The sequence below is a fragment of the Mangifera indica genome, chromosome 13 (genome assembly GCF_011075055.1).
Source record: "Mangifera indica cultivar Alphonso chromosome 13, CATAS_Mindica_2.1, whole genome shotgun sequence".
In the NCBI taxonomy this organism is placed as follows: Eukaryota; Viridiplantae; Streptophyta; class Magnoliopsida; order Sapindales; family Anacardiaceae; genus Mangifera; species Mangifera indica.
The window spans coordinates 5,343,123-5,369,046 of NC_058149.1; positions in this window are offsets into that span (position 1 = coordinate 5,343,123).

A 25,924-nucleotide genomic window follows, 5' to 3' on the forward strand; every position below is an offset into this window, starting at 1 on the left:
ATCTTGGTACCCAAAAGGTGTTAAGTTCTTATGTGTTTGAAAGTGCATAATAAAGTTAAGTAAGGAAAGTAGCCTCTTATGTAGCATTGACTATCTTCACACGCCCACCACTGTAAGTATAATAAACCTATACTTAGTTAAAGTGTTATGTGGGCTTGAATCATAATCTTATTTTGAGATGAAGAGATCTAAGAAATTAATCAAAGATGCCCTAAAGGTCCCTAATCAAGAGATGAGCCAAACTAAGTATACTTTAGGGGTAACTAGCTTAAACAGGGATAAGTTAGAGTTTTTCCTCGGACGACTCAAGTTAAACATCATCAAGGATGTCATGATGGGAGATAACCCTTCTAGATCTTTATAAGAGACCCTAAGTAGAGTTTTGAGGTTAGAGGTCATGAGGTAGAGAATAACTAGAGAGAAAAGGATATTAAACCAGCCAACGCCAATAGCCCTATCCTAGATATGGGATCAAATGAGCTCATATGCTAAATAAAAGGGTAGCAACCAATATAGAGGCAATAAAGACTTTAAAGGTAAGAGGTCATTCTAACCTAGAAACAAAAATAACTGGAGGTAAAAAACATAAGAGAAAGGATAAGCCAAGGTGCGATGATCCTTTTACTTGCCATCAATCTAGGCAAAGACATGTCAGAGAGTGTCTTACAGGTTAGAAAGTATATTATAAGTGTAAGCAACCCAACCACGTTACTAGACAATGCATAACCTCTATAGAGTAGATAGTTAGGAGAAGACAAGCTTGAGTGTATACAACCACTCAGACCCAAGTTGAGGATAGCTTGACTGTAGTGATGGGTCAATTAATCTTTCATTCTTGTCCTTTCTAAGCATTGATTGACTTTAATGTTACACACTATTTCATTATTAATGTCATAGTAGAGAGATTAGGGTTACAACCCGCAACTGTCTTACAAATTAGTATAGAGATGTCAAATGGAGACAAAATCCATAGTAGCCATATATTAATTGGAGATATGGTTTCTCTAGGAGATTAAAATATGGTTGTGGAATTGATAGTAATGGGCATGTCAAATTTTGATATAACATTAGACATGGACTTTTTGAGCAGATATGGGGCAGAGATACACTGCAAAAAGAAAAAGATCTGGTTTAGTTTAGATAGTGATAAGTAGTTTAATTTTGGAGAGGGTCGAGTTTTCATCATGATGAACAATAATGTCAAGGCCAAGAAAATGTTAAGCAATAAATGCATAACATTTTTAGCTCACATAGTGAATAGATCAGATGAGTCAATCCTGAGTATGAAAGATACTTTAATGGTGTAAAAGTTTCCATATATTTTTCCTAATAGTCTTCTAGGGTTAATACCTAAAAGAGTGGTATAGTTTAATATTGAGCTCACCCCGAGTATAGAACCAATCTCTAAGGCATCATACAAAATTTCCTTAACTAAACTATAAGAGTTGAAGAAATAGTTACAATAGCTGTTAGATAGTGATTTCATCAGACTAAACCACCACAATATGTTGCATTGATTATATTTGTAAAGAAGAAAGATGGATAGATGAGAATGTGTATCAACTATAGATAGTTGAACAAAATAACAGTGCAGAATAAACACCCATCCTTGAGGATAGATGACTTGTTTGATTAGCTTAACGAAGTATCAATATTCTCTAATATCAGCTTAAGGTTAAGTTATCATCTGTTCCAGGTTACTGAGCAAAATATACCCAATATTATATTCAAAACCAAATATAGGCGTTATAAGTTTATGGTTATGCCCTTTAGGTTAACTAATACCCCAATAGTATTTATAGACCTTATGGATAGAGTGTTGCAAGATTGCCTAGACAAGTTTTTGGCAATGTTCATAGATGACATCCTTGTATACTTTAGGAATCAAGAAAAATATGCATAGTATCTAAGGTTTGTGCTACAAAGATTGAGAAAAATATAGTTATATGCCAGAATTTTCAAATGTGAGTTCTGATTAGACATAGTGGCTTTTCTTAGACACATGGTTTCAACAGATGGTATTTTAGTAAGCCCAATGGCTACTTTTCAAATATGGTAATTTAGACATGTGGTCTCAAAATTAGTTATATGCAAGACAACTAAGGAAGTGAAAATTTCCTTAGGTTGACAGGTTATTATAGTTAGTTTGTTGAAGGTTTCACTAAGTTAGCCCGATGGCTAAGGAAGTAAGTTGTTTATTGACTCGTAATGATGTTCTTTTCAGGTGGTCTAATATCTACAAGTAAAGTTTTCAAGAGATAAAGAAAAGGTTGACATCAACTCTCGTTTTAGCCTTGGCAATAGAAGGTAAAGAATATGATCTTTTTATAGATGCCTTATATTAAGGTTTATGAGCAGTTTTGATTTAGAATAGTAAAGAAATAACATATGTCTCCTGTGAGTTAAAAGATTATCAGACTTGGTATTCAACACAATCTTGAGTTGACAGTCATCGTGTTTGCTTTTAAGATATAATGACAATATTTATATAAGGGTTAAGAGTAATATATATATGGATCATAAGAGCCTTAAATATTTATTTACCTAGAAGGAGCTTCATATAAGATAAAAATAGTGGTTAAAGTTAGTGAAATATTATGAGTATGAGATCAGTTACCATCCAGGCAAAGCCAACATAGTTATAGATGCTCTAAGTAAAAAAGTAGTCTTATATAGATTATCACTAATAGAGAGTTACAACAAAAATTGGTAAGAGAGCAAATAGAGGTAATTATAGGGTAGTTAGCAAGCCTGCAGATTTAGGCATCTTTGTATGTTAGAAGATGTAGATCACTATTACATTAGGATGAGATATAAGAGAGAGATGTCTTGACTTAAGCTTTAGGACCAGAGATGACCCTGAGCATGATTAAGGATATTAGATTAATAAAGAAGAGAATGAGGCAGACTCAAGGGTATCAGAAGAGTTATTTAAACCAAAAGAGATGTGGTTTTGAGTTTAGTGCGGGTGGTACGTTGTTCATTAGAGTGGCCCCTTATAAGCATGTTATGAGATTTGACAAGAAAGATAAATTAACATCAAGGTTTGTGGGACCATTTAAGGTGTTAAAGCGTGTAGGTAAGGTTACCTATTAGCTTGTGTTGCTTGGGAACATGGATTGCATTCATAACATGTTCCATGTATTATTACTATGAAAGTAGATTAGTGACGCAACCTATTCACTTAGAGAAGAGGATGTCGAGCTTAAAGATAATTTGATGTATGAGAAGCATCTAGTTTAGATTTTAGACATGCGAGTTAAAGAGCCTAGGTACAAATAAATTCCTTTAGTCAAAGTTCTATGGAGGAATCACTGAGTTGAGAAGACTATATAAAAGGTCGAGCAAGACATGGGTAGTGGTTCCTATAACTTTTTGAGTAAATTTTGAGGATGAAATTCATATAAGGAGGAGGACTATAACATCCATAAGTAAGCCCAAAGACATTTTAGTTTTATCCTTGCATTTAGTTAAGTTAATAAATGTTTTCCAGAGTGATACATACTCGTGTATAAGGGTATCTATGACTATGTATCATTGGCAAAATTTGAAATTGAGATAAGATCAAAATTACATCAAAATCGAAGGATTTCTATAGTTACACAAGACAACACACATTTGTGTAGAATCCATACAAGCTTGTGTGCTACATTTAAGAGGCAAATTAAAAAGTGACATTATAACTTAATTCTTCATTCTTTATGCACTCAGTGTACCCTAAAGAAAAAGAGAAGAAAGGAGAAAAGAGAAAGGTTTTTAGTCGTTGAAGAAAGTCGTCGATCGCTAGAAACACCATAGCCATGTGAAGACTTTAGCAATCTTTAAAAGCTAATTAAGTTGGACCTCCCCTTGGCTAATTAAGAGACTAATTCAACTATTATGTGTATGTAATGATGATTAGTAGACCTTTGATGATCCTTTAATCAAACTATGTTGAATGTTTGCATGTTAATTATGACTAGGCTTTTATATCTTAAAATCATAAGTTTTAGAAACATGTTATGTAAGATAAAGTTGTGTTCTAATGCATGCCTAGATGAATTTTGGGTTAGGAGGAATACATTTGTGATCACCTTTAAACATGATAGAATTACATACTAACTTTGTAGTATGGAATCCACTGCTGAATATATGAGTTATATGATGTTAGTGATTATTGGCTAATGTTTAATTGTATTTTTGTACTTTTGAATGCGAAAAATTGATCTGGGGTGCTTAAAAATATATTCGTATACTTGTACATATGCTAAATTGCTAAAAAATTAGTTGAAGAATGTAAAAACCATAGAGGTTGCAATCTCCAAATCATAACACATGATCATTTATGGCCTCATACTACATGGTAAAGGACTGTGGCTTTTTAGTTATTCCTCATATAGTCAACAAGATGCATCGCATATGTATATATGGGAGGGACTATCCTAAGATGATTTAGATAACAGTTTCGATTAGCTTATATGGTAAGGGAAAAGACTGCTACTAGATTTCCTCATGTGACAAGGGTGTACCACTTAGCTAGCCCAATAGGTCGTATGACATATGTGCAAAACATGATAGATACAACATGTAAGGTGTCTTATACTTTCACTAAGGTATCAGATATACTAATTTTAGCTTAGGCCTTAATAATCTTTACAAATGGCCTATGTTAGGGCATAAGAGTATTAAGTTGTGACCACATTTGAATTCACAAATGAAACACTATATTTGTTAGATTTATCTGTATTTAGTGTGTTGACAAGTTACTGATTTACTAAGTGTTTTCACTCATGCATTTCTTTTTATTATTGTATAAATAGAGGTGAGTAGAGGGGCATGTGAGGAAGTTAGCAGTTCAACTGAGAAGCTGCATGAGGGCAAAGGGCAGAAACATCATTTCTAGATTTTTACATTGCTTTTGTATTCACATTTAGATTATGCATATTATCAGTTTTTAGTTATTTTCTTAGACATATCAATTGTAATAAAGTCACTGCTGTTTTATACAATTGAGGTATTTATTCATATTTTACCTTTTTGCACGCTTAAATATTTATGATTATGCAATACATTACTAGATTTTGAATTAAATAGTTCAATTGTGCACGTCTCTTTGAGATATATATCTAGAGAGGGGTGTTATAGGGCAAAAATTGTGACCACATCTAGATTCATAAATAGAACGCTAGGTTTAGCAATTTTATGTGTATTCATGGTGCCTAGAATGAAAGAAAGGATGATAAAAAGGAAGATGCAAAGAAGACATGCATGTCAAGAGAGAAAGAATCAAACATGCATGTAAAGAATAAGAAAAGTTTACCTACTCCTATGATTCTTATAAGGATATAGGATGATGAATGAACCTCTCAAGTAAGCTAGCCTCCAAAGAAAGTCCACTCCAAGCGTTTCCTTCACCTTGGCCAAGAGACACAAAGAAAGAGAGGGGATTTTGTTTTCTTAGTGAGAGAAAGATTTTGTATATTATAAACTTGGTTAATTCAAAATGAATTAAAAGGCATGTTTTTATAATGATGGCTCAGTTGTAATTTTAAAATTCTCTATTTGCCTATCAAATTCTCAATTTGAAGTTTTGTCATGCATGTATATCAACTACATACTTTAGCCACACAAAATCTAACTTATTAACACATTAACTTTTAAAATGTTCATATAACATTTATATGATTTTTATTATCCTTCGAAAGGGTATAACCAACCCTAGATAATTAATCCTTATTCTCGAAAGCTTGGTTTATTGGTGTGACCCTTTAAGATCATGCGGTATAGTTATGAGTTTATTTTCAAAAAATCCAAAGGCATTTGAAAACTCAACAACTATGGTAAACATCTAATAATGTGTCATGACCTCTAAACCACAATGAAGAAATACTCAATCGAACTTAATATCTCTAATCATACGTTTTGTGTAGGTAATATCCTTTCATTATCTAATCTTGATTGATTTTAGACTCATGGATCGTCAAAGCCTTAATTTTGATTTCTTGTTGATTGTTGATTTAAATATTTAAAGCGTGTCATTATGAACATCCTTTACATGACTTATATTTTACTCCCGTTAGAGATTCGATTTCCAATACTTACCGATGTTTACTTTAGAACTCAAATCCAGGGAAACTTAGCAAATATTCAGAACCTAATACTTTTTGAGTCAACAAATCTCATCTTGATCATTATTTGTCTCTATATACAAATAACACATGACCAATATAGTTTGTTTACAAGATGTGATTAACCTTGTATTTATACAACATATGAATCAAACATATTTGTATTAGATTTGGTGATGACATCTCAGGTCATAGGATTACGTCTTAATAAGTCATTGACTATGATTTAATGGTCATGTGACTTATTGTTATTGGTCATGCTCAAAAAACAATTTTCTAACCATTGATTCATACTAATACCCTAATGATATGATCATCATCGTTATCTACACTAATGTCATCTAATGACATTCAACGAAAGTATTCGATATGCCTATTATGTGATATAATTGCCGAAGTTATGTTACATTTGTAGGGAATAATTCGATGACTCATTTTGTATATTAAGTGAGTAATCCAAACAGTTCATATACATACTTTATATTATCTTAAATAACATATGAACAAAATGACTACTTTTTTTATTGATTCACTATAATAAGTGTACATATGAGATAAAATGCCCTAGAACCTATAATATAAATGGTTCCTAAGGCATACATTAATAAAAAGGTCACCAAGTTACTAAGTGTTTATCATTCACACGTTCTTTTTTGTTGTTTTGTAAGTAAAGATGAGTAGTAGGGCATACAGGAGAGCTAATGGTCCAACAAGTAGTTGCGTAAGGGTGAAGGGCATAATAGTCATTTTTTAATTTATGAATTGATGACATTTAAATACAATTTTATATTTGTTTAACACAATAACCATTTAGATTGAGTTTTCAAACATTGGTTTTTATTTATGAAGTATAATAACTAAGATATTTCATGTTTTATTTTGACCACACTTTTTTGCACGCTTGAATATTTATGATCATGCATTAAATTTTGTGTTTCAAAGTCCAAAAGTCAAGTCATATACGTCTCTTTGGGTTATATTCTCGATAGGGGTATCTATCTAGAAAAAGGTGTTACAAAATGTGATACTTTTTTTGAATATGTTTAAACTTTGATATACCTTTGGTTCATTTGTCTGTGCAATAACACCAATATTATCACAAAATATGGCTATCAAATAAGCCATGTTTAGAACCACACTAAGTTTGAATACAAACTTGTATATTTATACAACTTGAAGCACGAATATATTCAGTGTTTATACTGAAGTTAGTTATGGTTAACTGTTTGAAACTCTTCCAACTAACCGTGACTCTATTACATATGAAAATAAACCTAACGTAGACTTTTTATCATTAATGTTTGACTAAAAATCAGAATCTAAGCATCCTTGAATGTTTAACTCTGAACATCCATAACATAGAATTAGATCTTTGGTTCTTTTCAAGTATTTAAAGACTGATTTTACAATCGACCAATTCTTCTCCCTTGGACTGGCTTGATATTTGTTTGTAACTCTTATGACATAGATTATATCAGGTCTTGTACATAACATTCATACATTAGTTCATTTACAACTAAAGCATAAGGCATATAACACATCCATTCTCACTCTTCATCAATGAAAGGCAAAAAACCTCTTTTTGAATAATAGATCTTAACCTCATTCATCATGCCAATATCATTTCCCATTAGTAGTATGTCATCTACATACAATATAAAAAATATGATTGCATGGTTCTTAACCTATTTGTAAACATAAGGTTTATCCAACTTCTTTACGAAACCAAACGATTTGAATGTTTTATCAAATAAGATGTTTTAGCTTCTTGAAGCTTGCTTCAATCTATAAATAAATCAATGCAATTTGCACACTTTATGTCTTTCAACAATGGATACAAAACCTATAGGCAATTCCATATGAATGTTTTTCTTAATGAATCCATTGAGGAATGTTGTTTTGACATCCATTTGCCTAATCTCATAATCATGGTATGCAACAATGACTAGTATTGTATGAATGGATTTGGTTATAGCTATGGGTGAAAAAGTTTCCTCATAATCCAAACCTTGTTTTTGAGTATGATCTTTCACTACTGGCCAAGTTTTGTATGTCTTTACATTTCCATCCTTGCCAATATTTCTCTTGAAGGTCCACTTATAGCTTACAGGAACTATTCCTTCTTGTGGATCAATAAATGTCCAAACTTGTATAACATGCATGAAATATATTTCAGAATTCATGACTTCCAAACATTTACCCGAATTAGTATTCAATATAGCTTTATCATAACTTCTAGGATCATCGCCATGATTTATTTCTTCCACTAAAAAGGATTCAAAATCTTGCTCATGTAGAAATCAGTATCTGTCCAAAGGTCTCGATATTTTAAAAGATCTTTAAACTGAAATCAATGTATCATATAAACATGTCTGTTGAGAAGATTCTCTTGGCTAAGCTTGTTTGATCTAATGCTCTTCGAACTTTTCTTTGAGCTATATTCCTTTTTTTTTTTTTATAAAAACTTTTTCTCCAACAAGTGCATGTTTCTACTAATCGTAATTCTTTGATCAGTTGGGAAGTATAAATAATATCCTAAAAAATCTTTAGGATATCCTATAAATGGACCTTTTACAAATTTGACATCCAATTTATCAGTCTTAACTATGTTAACATAAGTTAGACATCCTCAAACCTTTAGATAACCAAGATTAGGAGGCTTGCCTAACCATATCTCATAGGTGTCTTTTAGACATATTTGAATGGAGTTCTATTCAAAATATGCACAACAAAAAGTAAGGTATATCTCTACAATGACATCAGAAGGTCTGAAAAATTTACCATAGACTATACCATATCCAATAGATTATTGTTCCTCTTTTTTGATACACCTTTGTGTTATGGTGTATATGAATGAGTTAATTGGGATATGATTCCATTTTCTTTTAGCTAGTCTTGAAATTCCATACTCAAATATTGATCTCTAAGATCTAATCTTAAGGCTTTAATATTCTTTTCAGATTGTTTCTCTACTTCATTTTTCAAGTCCCTGAACTTTTCAAAAGATTTGAATTTGTATTTCATTAAATATATGTACCCATACCTTGAATAATCATCAGTAAAGACAATAAAATATTGGAAACGTCCTCTCACTATTTCATTAAATGATTCGCATAAATTTGAATATATCAATTATAGTAATTCTTTGGATTTTTCATGTCTATTTTAAAAGAATGATTTGGTCATTTTTCCTTGAAGATATGATTCACAAGTTAGATAGGGTTTATAACCCAATGGACTTAAAATCCTATTTGTCTCTAATCTTATTATCTCGTTGTCTCCTATATAGCCTAATTGATTGTAATACCCTCAGGTATGTTCTAGGGGCAATTATGTCTTTTGACGTTATTTTGAGATATTTCCCATTTTAAGTGTATATCTATACATTCACATGGATATATGTGTTTTTAGAATAACTATATAGATATATATAAAAAGAAAAAGAAAAAGAAAAAGAAAAAGAAAAAGAGATAAAGACAAAGAGATAAAGATGTAAATAAAAAGACAAAAAAGTAATAAAGGATGCTTCAAGTTTTTCTATCATCTTCTTCCGTAAAACTCCAACAACCAGCGCCTTTATGCTTGTTTTCTTCATTTTTTAGAAGGAAAGTGGATGATTTGAAAAGTTTGAAAGAAAAGTAAGGAAAGAAAAGAAGAAGAAACACTTTTGAAGCTTAGTAACGAAAAGATCTCCTTCCTTTCCCTTTATCTATGTTTATATGCATGTTATGTGAATATGTTAGTGTGTTTTGGTATTGATTTAAAGTGGTTTTGGGGATAAAGAAAGCAAAACAAAGAGAAAGAAGTCAACTTGCAAAGATTTGGCTTGAAACAAGGTAAGGGGTATCATTCTTGATATGTTGCATGTTTTAGGCTTTTAGTTCCTTGGATCTATGTTATAAATGATGATTTTGAAGTTGAGAAATGTTGTTTTGCCATTTGGGGTGTCTGTTTGTGATTTTGTTGATGGTAGAGAGTTAGACAATATTTACAGTTTTGCCACTGAATTCGTCCCATGTTTTGGCTGCCTTACCTAATGAGTTATAAGTGCTATTATATCTTGTTGGAAAGCTCTTTGAATACTATTTTCAAAGATATATAGCTTGTATATATTGGGGATCATGTGGACTATTAAATATTGTATGAACCAGAAGGACTGTTTTACCAAATAAACAAAGGAGACAGTTTTTGTCACTGAATTCATCTCATGTTTTGACTGTCTTATCTAATGAGTTATGAGTGCTATTATATCTTGTTGGAAATCTATTTGAATACTCTTTTCAGGGATATATAGCTTGTATGAATTGGGAATCATTTGGACTGTTAAATATTGTATGAACCACAAGGACTGCTTTACTAAATAAACATAGGAGATAATTTTTGCCATTGATTTCATCTCACGTTTGACTACCTTATCTAATGAATTATGAGTGCTATTATAGCTTGTTGGAAATCTCTTTGAATCCTCTTTCCAATGATATATAGTTTCTATGAATTAGAGATCATGTGGACTATTAAATATTGTATGAAACAAAAGGATTGTTTTACCAAATAAACAGTGAAGACAATTTTTGCCACTAATTTCATCCCACGTTTTGACTACCTTATCTATTGAATTATGAGTGCTATTATATCTTTTTGGAAAGATCTTTGAATCCTCTTTTCAACGATATATATCTTGTATGAATTAGAAACCGTTTGGGCTATTAAAGTGTATGAAAGAAAAGGCTGCCTGCTAAATGACTGTCAGTATTTCGCAGTTTTTGGAAAGAAAGAAAGAAAGAAAAGGAGGAGAAAAAGGAAAGAAAGAAAACAAATAAAAGGAAAGAAAAGGAAAGAAAGAAAACAAAGAAAAGGAAAGAAAAGGAAAGGAAAGAAATGAAAGAAAAAGAATAGAAAAAGAAAAGAAAGAAAAATAAGAAAAGGAATTTAGGGCTCAGGATTTAGGGGTCGTCCCAAGAGTATGGTCTGGTGAGTTATGAATAGATTTAGATGGAAGCAAGATTAGTAAGATATAAAACACGCATGTATACTATGAATTATGACGGGGCACTTTACACTACACCACCCGCAATAAGGCACGTCTGTAGTAGGACACGTCCATAGTAGGACATAGACCCACTGTAGGGTCCGCTCGTAGTAGAGCATACTCATAGTAGAGCTCAAATCAGATTCAAAAATGGTGTAGTGAGAGAAAGGAAGAGAGCTCGAACTTAGAAAAGGGCCAAGTCCCTATAGTCAGCTTCTAGAAAGTATCAAATAAACACCAGAGGGACAAAATATGACCCAAATAGTAAAACATGAACTAGATTATCCATTAGAGTTCTTATGGGGGTTATAAGTGAGGTTGAGTCCCGAGAGTGAGTTAGAACAGGAAAAAGATAGTTTACTTAATTCTTTCCCCTTACTGAGTGTTGTTATCTCTCACTTATTTTTCTTTCCTGATTGCAAGTACAAGTGATCAAGGTAGCTGCGAGGTAGGGTCAGGTCAGTGAAGATAGATCCGAATGGAATAGGTTATCTCTGGTTTATATTACATACATACAGTGGTATGTTCTTGTCGACTTTTGACCTTTTTGAGATGATTGTATAGTTGTATATGATTACTCCTTGTTTTCATATGCTTTCAGATGAGTTTTCATATAAGTATATACATATTTTGTTTACTTCTAGATTTTCAGTTTTCTTGGAATACTTTCTAAACACTTTTAGTGATGCATTTATTTTAAAGTATTTTAAAAGAAAAAAATAGACACTCCAGATATTAATTCGTAATATTTCTCCTTCGGTGGGTAGTACTTCCAGGGAGGGGTGTTACGAGTTGGTATCAAAGCATGATTTTGGGAACCTAAAAGATGTTTTCTAAAACAAAATGAAGTAATCCAAAGTAACATAGAGATGGAATACCCTCCAACCACGCTGACCACCCTCGCAGCCGATCACTGTAAGTTAAGTTTTCACTTATACCTGCGGAGTTTTATGAAACTAATGTGTTCATTTTCAGGACCTATGAGTCAAACACCAGTAGATCCTTCTCAGAGGAGCCAAAGTGAAGGAACAACCCTCTATGTACCTCAAGGGGCACTCAGTGCACATGATGTGTGAAAGATTTTTAGAAAGATAATGAGAGAACATATAGTTGCTCCTACATAGGGAAGTGAGATGGTGCATACGCTACCAACCTAGGGGCATGATATGAGGGAGGTTACTTCAGCATCTACAACAGCCCCAGTGAGGACTCAGTTGCATCCTATTTTCAACTTCCCTAGTATGCACCAACCTCAAAAATTTGATGGTGTAAAGGACCCAATAGCAGCTGAAGAGTGGTTGGAATCAATAGAGAGTGCAATGACCCTGTTTGATATGACCGACCAAGAGAGAGTGAGATATGCCACTTATCTTTTCAAGTCAGGGGCAAGAATATGGTGGAACTTAGTCAGAGAGACAATCAATGTCTTAAAAATGACATGGTCCGAGTTTAGGCACCGATTTGAGGCAGAGTACAGAGGCGTCAATGTTACTTGTATCAAGGCCTAAAAGTTTATTAATTTAGTACAGGGGATAGATTCTGTAAAAGAATATTCTACGAAGTTTAATCAATTGTCTCAGTACGCCCCTAAGATAGCTAGCACAGAAATAGGGCGTCTGCAGAAGTTCGTGTACGGGTTAGATCGAGAGATAACCCAAGATGTTATGATAGGGTCGCAACCACCTAGGACTTATGTAGAGGCCTTCGATAGAGCTTTGAGGGCAGAGGTTTTAGTAAGGAGGAGGTTTGGTCAGACTATAGGGCAAAAGGTTATACCTTCTACTGTCATGCCAGTTCCCTCGGTGAGTAGTGGTTTAGTTTTAGCACAGAGGGACCCTCATTTAGAGCGAGACATGAAGGGTAAACGACTTCTCTAGTTCAGAGGCATGAAAAAGAACTGGAAGAGTGGAAAGAAACAAAGAGGACCTGAGATACCAGTTTGCCAAAAATGTGGAAAACAATATAGAGGAGAGTGTCTAGCAGGCTAGGCAGTTTGTTTCAGATGTCGTCAGCCAGGACATATTGCTCATTTTTGTATAGCTGCCCCAGTGAGAGTAAAAAAACAGTAGCCTGTTCAAGGGGTTACAACCAAAGTTTATACGATCACCCAGGGACTAGCAGAGGCTAACCTATCAGCAGCCACCAGTCAGATTCTCTATCTTGATACACCTATTTATGTTTTAGTTAATTGTGAGGCTACTCATTATTTTATAGCCAAGAGTTTGCTTGAGAGGTTAAAGTTGTAACCCGTTAGAACTAACCTAAAGGATTATGATTGAGTTGCCAGATGGGGGGTCAGTCATTAACGAGATGATGCTGCTAGGACAAAGTATTATGATTCAGGGTCGACAGTTACAGGTGGACCTAATTGTGTTCGAAATGCTAGATTTTGACATGATTTTAGGGATAGACTTTATAGGGAGATACGGAGTTGAGATTGATTGAAAAAAGAAGAAAGTGAGATTTAACCTGGACTCTGGAGATCAATTCGAGTTCGGTGAGGGTCATATCCAGAGTTTGATGATCAGTATTTTAAAAGCTAGTAAAATGTTGAAAAAAGGGTGTACAGGATATTTGGCTCATGTAGTGAGCAAGGTTGAGTTAGACCAAACTATTGATGAGACGCCAGTGGTATGTGAGTTTCCAGATGTGTTTCTAAGTGAGCTACTGGGATTAGCTCCCGAGCGAGAGGTTGAGTTTAGCATAGAGTTGGCACTTGGCACAATACCTATTTCAAGAGCACCCTATCAAATGGCCCTACCGAGTTACAAGAATTAAATAAGCAACTTCAAGAGTTGTTAGATCATGGTTTTATCAGACCGAGTCATTCTCCTTAAGGAGCTCCCATCCTATTTGTGAAAAGGAAAGACGAGTCTATGAGGATGTGCATCAATTATAAAGAGCTAAATAAAATCACAGTTAAGAACAAATGCCTATTACCTAGGATTGATGACTTATTTGATTAGTTGAAGGGATCCGTGGTTTTCTCCAAGATAGATTTGAGAACTAGTTTTCACCAGGTGAGAGTGGCTGAGAACGATATACCCAAGACAATTTTTCGAACGAGGTATGACCACTTTGAGTTTGTAGTGATACCGTTCAGATTGACAAATGCCCCTGCAGTATTTATGGATTTGATGAACAGGGTATTCCACGACTGTCTAGATAAATTTATTGTGGTATTCATTGATGATATCTTAGTGTATTCTTGTAGTCGAAAGGAGCATGAGCAACACTTGAGGTTTACCCTCCAGAGGTTAAGAGAGAAACAATTATATGTCAAATTCTCGAAATGTGAATTTTGGCTAGATAGAGTTACCTTTTTGGGGCATATGATTTCAGCAGAGGGTATATCCGTGGATCTTAGTAAGATTAAGGCTATAGTTGAATGGCAGAGACCAAAGACTGTCAAAGAGGTTTGTAGTTTCTTGGGTTTAGTAGGGTATTACCGAAGGTTTGTGGAAGGATTTGCCAGATTAGCTAGACCTCTTATAACCCTTACAAAGAAAGCAATGCCATTTTAGTAGTGGAATGCTTGTGAGACAAGCTTCCAAGAATTGAAAAGAAGATTGACTACTGCTCCTGTGTTAGCACTTTCAGAGAGTTAGTTGAGTACGATTTATATACTGATGCCTCACATGGTGGTTTAAGAGCAGTGTTAATGCAGCGAGGCAAGGTGATAACAGCAGTAATTTTTTCTTTGAAAATCTGGAGACACTATTTGTATGGGATAAAATGTAATATTTATACTAACCATAAGAGCCTTAGATATTTTTTCACTCAGAAAGAGTTAAATATGAGGCAGAGGCGATGACTCGAGTTAGTAAAAGACTATGACTATGATATTAAATACCATTCAAGCAAGGCTAATGTGGTTGCAGATGCCTTCAGTAGAAATGTGATGATATCACAATTGACAATCCAAAGAGAAATTCAGGGAGATATGGACCAAGAGTAGATTGAGCTTGTGATTGAAGCCCTCGCCAGATTAGAGATTTAGCCTATTCTTATAAATGAGATTCGAGAGGCTCAGACAAGAGATGAGTGGTGCCAACAAAAAATTCAGAAAGTAGAAGAGGGTCTAAAGACAGATTTTCAAGTATTGAATGAAATTCTCAAATTTAGAGATCGAGTATATGTTCCCCAAATAACTGAATTGAGATAAAGAATTCTTATAGAGGCTCATAGTTCTTTTTACACTGTCTACCTTAAAGGTGTAAAGATGTATCAGGATTTAAAAAGACATTTTTGGTGGTCAGACATGAAAAGAGATATAGGTGAGTTTGTTACCAGATGTCTCACCTGTCAGCAAATTAAGGCCAAACACTAGAGACCTTCAGGGTTGCTTCAGTCTTTGCCTATTCCAAAATGGAAATGGGAGCATATCTCTATGAACTTTATCAATGAACTCCCTAAAGTTCAGAATGGATGCAATGCTATTTGGGTGATTGTCGATAGATTAACCAAGTCAGCTCATTTCCTGCCTATCAAAGATTCTACTACCATAGATCAGCTAGGGAGATTATATGTTAGAGAGATTATTAGATTACATGGTGTACCCAGGACCATAATATTTGATCGGGATCAACTTTTTGGAAGAGTTTCCAAAGATCTTTGGGTACTAATTTGGCATTTAGTACAACTCATCATCCTCAAACAGATGGACATACAGAGAGGGTTAATCAAATTTTAGAGGACATGTTGAGAGTTTGTTGCTTGGATTATAAAGCTACATGGGTAGAAATATTGCCCTTTGTGGAGTTTGCTTATAATAATAGCTACCAGATGACTATTCAGATGGCACCTTGTGAGGCTTTATTGGTAGGAGGTGTCGTTCTCCTCTTCACTGGGATGAGATAGGAGAGAAAGATGTGTTATCCAGATCCCTTAGGCCCGAATTGACCCAGAAAATGATTGATGATGTTCAACTGATCAGACAGAGAATAAAACAGGCCTAGGATCGATAGAAAAACTATGCAGATCATCGACGTCGAGACTTGGAATTCAATGTAGGTGAATTTGTGTTTGTAAAGGTTGCTCCATTCAAGTATTTGATGAGATTCAGAAAAAAGGGAAAACTAGCTCCCATATTTATTGGTCCATATGAGATAATTGAGAGAGTTGGTAAAGTGGCTTACAGATTGGCCTTACCAGCGAGTATGGACCGGATTCATGATGTATTTCATGTCTCATCATTAAGGAAATGTCTTGGTGATCATTCCCAGGTTGTGAATACAGATGATATTAAGTTATCAAAAGACCTTAATTATGAAGAAAGACCAATTCAGATACTTGACAGAAGAATTAAGCAACTAAAGAACCGACAGATTCCTTTAGTAAAAGTCTTATGGAGAAACTAGAAGATAGAGGAGGCTACTTGGGAAATGGAGCAAACCATGAAGGAGAAGTATCTAGGGTTGTTTTTATGAATTCCGAGGACGGAATTCTTGTGAGGGGGAAGAGTTGTAATACCCTTAGGTATGTTTTAGGGGTAATTATGTCTTTTGACCATGTTTTAAGATATTTCTCATTTTAAGTATATATATATATATATATATTCACATGGATATATGTGTTTTTAGAATAACTATATAGATATATATAAATACAAAAAGAACAAGAATAAGAAAAAGAAAAAAGAAAAAGAGATAAAGAGAAAGAGATAAAGATGTAAATAAAAAGACGAAAAAGCAATAAAGGAAGCTTCAAGTTTTTCTATCATCTTCTCCCGTAGAACTCTAGCAGCCAGCCCCTTTAGGCTTGCCTTCTTCATTTTTTAGAAGGAAAGTAGATGATTTGAAGATTTTGAAAGAAGAGTAAGGAAATAAACGAAGAAGAAACACTTTTGGAGCTTGGTAACCAAAAGATCTCCTTCCTTTCCCTTTATCTATGTTTATATGCATGTTATGTGAATATGTTAGTGTGTTTTGGTATTGATTTAAAGTGGTTTTGGTGATAAAGGAAGCAAAACAAAGAGAAGGAAGCCAACTTGCAAAAAATTGACTTGAAACAAGGTAAGAGGTATCATCCTTGATATGTTGCATGTTTTAGGCTTTTGGTTCCTTAGATCTATGTTATAAATGATGATTTTGAAGTTGAGAAATGTTGTTTTGCCATTTTAGGTGTTTATGTGTGTGATTTTGTTGATGGCAGAGAGTTAGACAATATTTACAGTTTTGCCACTGAGTTCGTCTTATGTTTTGGCTGTCTTATCTAATGAGTTATGAGTGCTATTATATCTTGTTGGAAAGCTCTTTGAATACTCTTTGCAGGAATATATAGCTTGTATGAATTGGGGATCATTTGGACTGTTAAATATTGTATGAACTACAAGTACTGCTTTACCAAATAAACAGAGGAGACAATTTTTGTCATTGATTTCATCTCACGTTTTGACTATGTTATCTAATGAGTTATGAGTGCCATTATATCTTGTTGGAAAGCTATTTGAATACTCCTTTTAGGGATATATAGCTTGTATGAATTAGGAATCATTTGGACTGTTAAATATTGTATGAACCACAAGGACTGCTTTACTAAATAAACAGAGGAGACAGTTTTTGCCATTGATTTCATCTCATGTTTTGACTGCCTTATCTAATGAATTATGAGTGCTATTATAGTTTGTTGGAAATATCTTTGAATCCTCTTTCCAATGATATATAGTTTCTATGAATTAGAGATCATGTGGACTGTTAAATATTGTATGAAACAAAAGGATTATTTTACCAAATAAACAGTGAAGACAATTTTTGCCATTGATTTCATCCCACGTTTTGACTGCCTTATCTATTGAATTATGAGTGATATTATATCTTGTTAGAAAGATCTTTGAATCCTCTTTTCAACGATATATATCTTGTATGAATTAGAAACCGTTTGGACTATTAAAGTGTATGAAAAAAAAGACTGCCCTGCTAAATGACTATTTTATGAACAATATTTCGCAGTTTTTGGAAAGAAAGAAAGAAAGAAAAGGAGAAGAAAAAGGAAAGAAAGAAAACAAAGAAAAAGAAAGGAAAGGAAAGGAAAGAAATGAGAGAAAAAAAAGAGAAGAAGAAAAGAAAGAAAAGCAAGAAAAGGAATTTGGGGCTCAGGATTTAGGGGTCGTCTCAAGAGTATGGTCTGGTGAGTTATGAATAGATTTAAATGGAGGCAAGATCAATAAGATATAAAACACGCATGCATGCTATGAACTATGAGGGGGCACTTTACACTACACCACCTGCAGTAGGGCACGTCCACAGTAGGACATGTCTATAGTAGGACATAGACCCACAATAGGGTCTACTCGCAGTAGAGCATACTTGTAGTAGAGCTCAAATCAGATTTAGAAATGGTGTAGTGAGAGAAAGGAAGAGAGCTCGAGCTTAGAAAAGTGCCAAATCCCTATAGTTAGCTTCCAGAAAATATCAAATAAACATCAAATGAGACAAAGTATGACCCAAATCGTAAAACATGAACTAGATTATCCTCTCAAGTTTTTATGAGGGTTATGAGTGAGGTTGAGTCCCAAGAGTGAGTTAGAATAGGAAAGAAGATAATTTAGGCCAAATGACTATTTCCCACCCAAGGTTTGATGTTTTCTCAAGTTTCTACCCTTTAACTATGGAAACACCAAACACCCACCCATGGCCGGTTAGATTTAACAAAACCCTAACCCCTAAAAATTTAATCTCATTTTCCCCCCTTAAAGTTTAAAAACTAACATTTTTTCCATAAGCTAAGTTTTAAAAGATCGCATTTCCCCCCCTAAGGTTTATTTCTAAACCCTTTCACTTTCTTCGGTGCCATCGCCAGTTGTCTTCCCCTCTCGACGGTTTCTCTTCCACCGACGACCCCTCTCAACTCCACCCCAACACATCCAACGCAGAGAGAAGTCATCTGGGAAGAGAAATCGTCTTCCCAGATGAAGACGACTCGTCTTCCTAGAGGACGACGAGTCGTCTCATCTTCCCAGAGGATGATGAGTCATCTCATCTTCGTCTGGGAAGATGATTGTCTTCCCAGATAACGATAGCTGGGAAGACGAAAAACTTCATCTTCCCCAACGAAGTTCTTCATCTTCCACAACTTCTCTGACTCCGATCGGGCATCCAAATAGGAGAAAATAGATCGTCGAAAGGAGAGGATGCTTCAGAAGGGAGAGGTCATCGACAATAGAGCTGGAGATATCATCGAAGATTTAAAAACGAAACCCTAGGGTGAAACTGTAATTTTTTAAAACTTAGGCTGGAGGAAAATTTTAGTTTTTAAAGTTTAGGGCGGCAAAATTAGATTCTAATTTAGTTTATTTTTAATATTATAGAGAAAATGATGGTTTTACCCTTACCACCGTTAGGGTTTTGTTAAATCTAACCGGCCATGGGTGGGTGTTTGGTGTTTTCATAGTTAAAAGGTGGAAACTTGAGAAAACATCAAACCTTGGGTGGGAAATAGTCGTTTGGCCGATAATTTACTTAATTCTTTCCCCTTACGGAGTATTCTTATCTCTCACTTCCTTTTTTTTCCTGATTGCAAGTATAAGTGATCGAGGTAGCTGCGAGACAGGGTCAGGTCAGCGAAGATAGATCCGGCTGGAGCAGGTTATCTTTGGTTTATATTACATGCATACAGTGACATGTTCTTGTCGACTTTTGACCTTTTTGAGATGATTGTACAGTTGTATATGATTACTCCTTATTTTCAGACGCTTTCAGATAAGTTTTCATATAAGTATATACATTTTTTGTTCACTTCCAGATTTTTAGTTTTCTTGGAATACTTTCTAAACACTTTTAGTGATGCGTTTATTTTAAAGTATTTTAAAAGAAAAAAATAGGCACTCCGGATATTAATTCGTAACATTTCTCCTTCGGTAGGTAGTACTTCTAGGAAAGGGTGTTACATTGATGATGCCAAAGTAACCTGTGATTAATTTCTTCTTGAGATTTCTTATTTGTAACAATATTTATAATACTTAGATTATGCAGTTCTAAAACATACAAACCATTTGTTTTTACTACTTTGCCAAATAGAAAATTTCTAAAATGAATTAAACTTTCATTTCCATTAAAATGTGCACTGTAACCATTTTTACATAGAATACAAACAGAAATTATATTTTTAATAGCTTCGGCAAAATAAAGTACTCTATACAATCTCAAAATGTGTCCAAACAGGAGTGTCAAAGAGTAATCTCCTTTTGCTTTAGTGGTGTAAGATCCTTCCCTAGAAGTACTACCCACCGAAGGAGAAATGTTACGAATTAATATCCAGAGCTTTTTTTTTTTTGAAAATACTTTAAAATGAACGCATCACTAAAAGTGTTTAGAAATTATTCTAAGAAAACTGAAAATCTGGAAGCGAACAAAAGATGTATATACTCATATGAAAACTCATCTAAAAGCATCTGAAAACATGGAGTAATCTTATACAACTGTACAATCATATCGAAAAGGAAAAGAAGTCAACAAGAACATGCAACTATATGCATGTAATATAAACCAAAGATAACCTGCACCAACTGGATCTATCTTCGCTAACCTGACCCTGCCTCGTAGCTACCTCGATCACCTGTACCTGCAATCATGAAAGAAAAGGAAATGAGAGATAAGAACACTCAGTAAGGGGAAAAAATTAAATAAACTTTCTTCTTTCCTATTCTAACTCACTCTTGGAACTCAATCTCATATCATAACTTCCATGAGAAATCGAGAGGATAATCTAGTTCATTCTTTACTATTTGGGTCATACTTTGTCCTATCTGGTGTTTATTTGATACTTTATGGAAGCTGACTATAGGGATTTGGCACCTTTCTAAGCTCGAGCTCTCTTCCTTTCTCTCACTATACCATTTTTGAATCTAAATTAAGCTCTATTACGAGCATGCTCTACTGCGAGTGGACCCTACTAGGGGTCTATATCCTACTATGGATGTGTCCTACTACAGACGTGCCCTACTGTAGGCAGTGTAGTGTAAAGTGCCCCCTCATAGTTCATAGCATGCATGTATGTCTTATATCTTACAAATCTTGCTTCCATCTAAATCTATTCATAACTCACCAGACCATACTTTTGGGATAACCCCTGAATCTTGAGTCCCAAATTCCTTTTCTTTCTTTTCTTCTTCTTTTCTTTTTCTCTCCTTTCTTTCCTTTCTTTCTTTCTTCCTTTCCTTTTTCTCCTCCTTTTCTTTCTTTCCAAAAACTGTGAAATACTATTTACAGAACTATTCATTTGGTAGGGTAGCTTTTCTTTTCATACAATTTAATAGTCTAAACGGTCTCTAATTCATACAAGCTATATATCATTGAAAAGATGATGCAAAGAGCTTTCCAACAAGCTATAATAGAACTCATGATTCATTAGATAAGGTAGTCAAAACATGAGATGAAATCAGTGCAAAAACTTATATTTCCTGTTTATTTAGGTAAAGCCATTTTTTGATTCATATAATATTTAACAGTCTAAACGATATCTAATTCATACAAGCTATATATCATTGGAAAGAGGATTCAAAGAGATTTCCAAAAAGCTATAATAGCACTCATGATTCATCAGATAAAGTAACCAAAACGTGGGATAAAGTCAGTGGCAAAAAACTATCTTCACTGTTTATTTGATAAGACAGTTTTTTTGTTCATGCAATTTAATAGTCCAAACGGTCTCTAATTCAGACAAGCTATATATCATTGAAAATAGGATTCAAAGGGATTTCCAAAAAGCTATAATAGCATTTATGAATCATCAGATAAGATAGCCAAACGTGGGACGAAATCAGTGGCAAAACTGTAAATATTACCCAACTCTCTGCCATGAACAAAATCACACACATAGATACCCCAAATGGCAAAACAACATTTCTCAACTTCAAAATCATCATTTATAACGTAGATCTAAGGAACCAAAAGCATAAAACATAAAACATATAAAAGATAATACCCCTTACCTTGTTTCATGCCAATCTTTACAAGTTGGCTCACTCATCCTTGTTTTGCTTCCTTTATCACCAAAATCACCTTAAATCAACACCAAAACATACTAACATATTCATATAACATGCATCCAATATATATAAACATAGGTAAAGGGAAAAATAAGAGATCTTTTGGTTACCTAGGCTTCCAAAATGTTTCCTCTTATTTTCCTTCCTTATTTATCTTCCAAAACCCTTCCAAATCACCCACTTTTCTTCAAAAACAAAGCAAAAGCAAGGAGAAATCTGCCTTCTTCTGGAAGAGATGGGAAAAGATGGAAAATGAGGCTTAAAATGTTTATTTTTATCTTTTCTCTCTTTAGAGATATGGATATATATCCATATATATGTATATACAACTTTATCTTTTTGTCCATATATATATATATATATATATATATATATATATATATATATATAATACATACATGTGAATATATATATATATATATATATATACATATGTATTTAAAACTAGAAATATCTCAAAACAGGGTCAAAAGACATAAATGCCCCCGAAATGTATCTGAGGGTATTACAAGTGGCAACCTTGCTCTATTTGCCATTTCAATATTACGTTATTCTTTGACAACACAAAACTATTTTATAGGTCCTATAATGAAACACATATGTGAGATGTAGCTACTGAATCTAATATCTAGGAATGATCATTTGAATTAACTATTAGTTCAAATTATATTACATATGAAGGAAATATGTCTACTTATTTTTCTTTTAGGCTTTGAAGATAAAAAGGACAATTCCTCTTCCAATGTTTGCCTATCTTGTAGTGGAAACATTGCCCTTTGGCTTTAGCCTTTTCCATAGTGGTTTCAACTTTCTTTAAGTTTTTCTCTTTGGTCCAACTTTTGGACCTTTTGGAGGTTTTTTGTACTTTTTTTTTGTCCCGTCAAAAAACAATATTAATTTCCCCATACCCCTTTCTTTGTTTATAGAACTTCTAAATCTCATTCAAAAGCTCTAAAATTGTATGTTCTATTCTATTGATATTGTAGTTTGTTATAAAAGGATTATAACTACTCGGAGTCAAAAGGGATTTTAGAATCAAATTCACTTTGAGTTTGTTAGACATGATAACTCCATATACATCCAACAACACTAAAAAGTTAATCATCTTTATATATGATCATCTAGAGGCATTCCTTCCCTTAGTCTTATCCCGAAAAGTGTTGAACACAATTCATACTCGATGACTTGTGAATTCTCGCCATACAACTCTTGTAAGGTGACTTGGATATCGTATGCATATGGAATATTTTTGTGTTTCATTTAAAACTCTTTGTTCATTAAAGCCAACATGTACCTTTGGGCTCTCAGATTATCCTTTTGCCATTGTCTAAAAAACTTCCTTTTCATGTTTTGTGGCATTTAGAGACAAATCAATAGGAAATGGCGCTTCTAATATGTATCCAGACTATTCTAAATTGAGAATGATTCTCAAAACAAGACGTTATTGGCCATTTTTAAATTATTACAAAATTATAGAGAAATTGTAAAGAATATTATAGTTTTATTAATGTCTCGTATAAATTTAAACCTTTAATTCATAGCTCTCATTATTTTATTTGAATCCTGTACTCCTTTATTTAGGATCCTAAAATTTTTGTCAGATTAAATTTTTAGTGGGGAGTCGAATTCTTGTTAAATTTAATTAACCTCAAATAATAGAAATCTTGGTCAATTAACTTTAATAAGTAGGATACCATTTTGTTTTATATTCCTATATAATACTCGATTCGTATTTCTTACCTTTTGCTTCGGATACCTCATATAATAGAAATCTTGGTACCATTGGCTAGTTAAATCCAAACCATTACGTTTTCTTAAAATGACATTTTCATTATATTCTCACATATCAAAATGAAAATATTCTTCCAAAAACAAGATAAACCTAATTTCATGACATAAAACTCATATCCCTCACATAATTGAAATCTCGTGATATCATAATTTATATCAAAGAGTTTAGTTATCTCATAATGGAAGGTATAGATTTAATCATTTTATTTAGGGAGATTTAGGTTTAACTTTAATTGATTGAATTTGATCAATCAAATATCATACATACATCACATATATGCATAACAATAAGCATGATGAGATGATCATACGATTTTCGAAAATACACCATAAAGTCAAACTATTCATTTAGGTTTATATCTTTGATTGGACTACCATCCTAATTCTGCTTGGGTCCTAGTTTGGCCAATGCAATTACATTCGGAATTCAGACATGTAGGCTCAATAAAGTAAAGTAAATGAAAAAATAATTATTACACGCTCTTTTAATAAAAGAATATTACATTCTAATTACTTAAACTTCGAAAAATCACAAATTACACTCATAATCATCCATAATAAGCATCCATCCATGATCTATCAACTAAATTAATATTTATTAACTATCATAAACACATTCATACTATAAATAAACATTAAACATTCAATTGATCCAATCAATTATAAACACAATATAAATTACATTGATTCAAGGATTTAAGAATAAATGGTATAATACATATAATGCAAATATCCATAATATTTACCTTAGGTAATAATTACTTAATTTTACTCCATAATTAAATAAGGATACATTTTACATTTTACATCCCTAATTTATATTATATCAATATATTTTTTATGTCAACTTTAAATCAATTCTTACATTTAATCACTATTCAATGCCAGTTGACATATATAATATTATTTATCATTTAATCACTATTCAATTAAATCATGCATTATTTTTCATGGCACATAAACATTTCATAACATTCATAATGTCATCTAAAGTCCTTTTCACCATGCATCCATATTTCATGCAAATGAATTAAATTAATTGCACATATTCTATTCTTCGCCCAAAATTACTTTAATCAAAATTAAGACTTACACATTTAGCATGTTTAATTCAAACCTTTTAAACCAAACTTTTAATTCCAACATTTCAAAATTATATGCATGTTAAACACAATGTCTAAACACATTTGATATTACCCATACATATATCATACATGCATGCTTTTAAAACACATGTTTCATGTACTTTACATTAAAAAATCACCAAATTAGGAACATATGCCATCATATACACCCATGACCGAGACATTCATGATACATTTCATGTTGAGAAACAATTTTCAAGCCAAACAAGCACATGCATTTGACATTCAAGGAGATAGTTATGCATTATATGAACCATTCAAATGTATATGGATTTTAAAACATCAATAAATGGTTCAATATTTGTCTTCTTTACCTTAACATCATTAGAATACACAAAGAAATAAAAATTCCAGCCACTCAAGCTTGGCTAAGAGTCAAGTCTCCTTAAACAAGCTAAAAGATATGATTTTAAGACAAACCAAGCACATCCATGTACACCCATGTTAGTTACACATTCTATTATGCATAAAAAACACAACTTTGGCTCAAAATCAAACATGCAAAGAGCCTAAAATGGCTCTAATACCATTTGTAAAATTAGAGGTGAAGATGATAATGGAAAACCACTTGCATGTAGGAAAAAGTAAGAATCAATGTTATATAAAGAACTATGAATAAAAGTTGGTGTTTTTAGCTTCTTTAAGTAATTTATTTGATGTAAAGATGATAGAGTTGAGCTTCCCACTTGCAAAACCTCTAAAAAATTGCATCAAACCAAGCTTGAAACCTCTTTGACTGAAACTTAGAGAGAAATGGAAGTGAGAGAAGTGCTTTTAGCAAAAATAAGTTCAAGTCCTATAAAATGAACTAACTTTGGCTTTTTTATATTGGTAGATTTACTTTGCAATTTCTTAATTGTTTCAT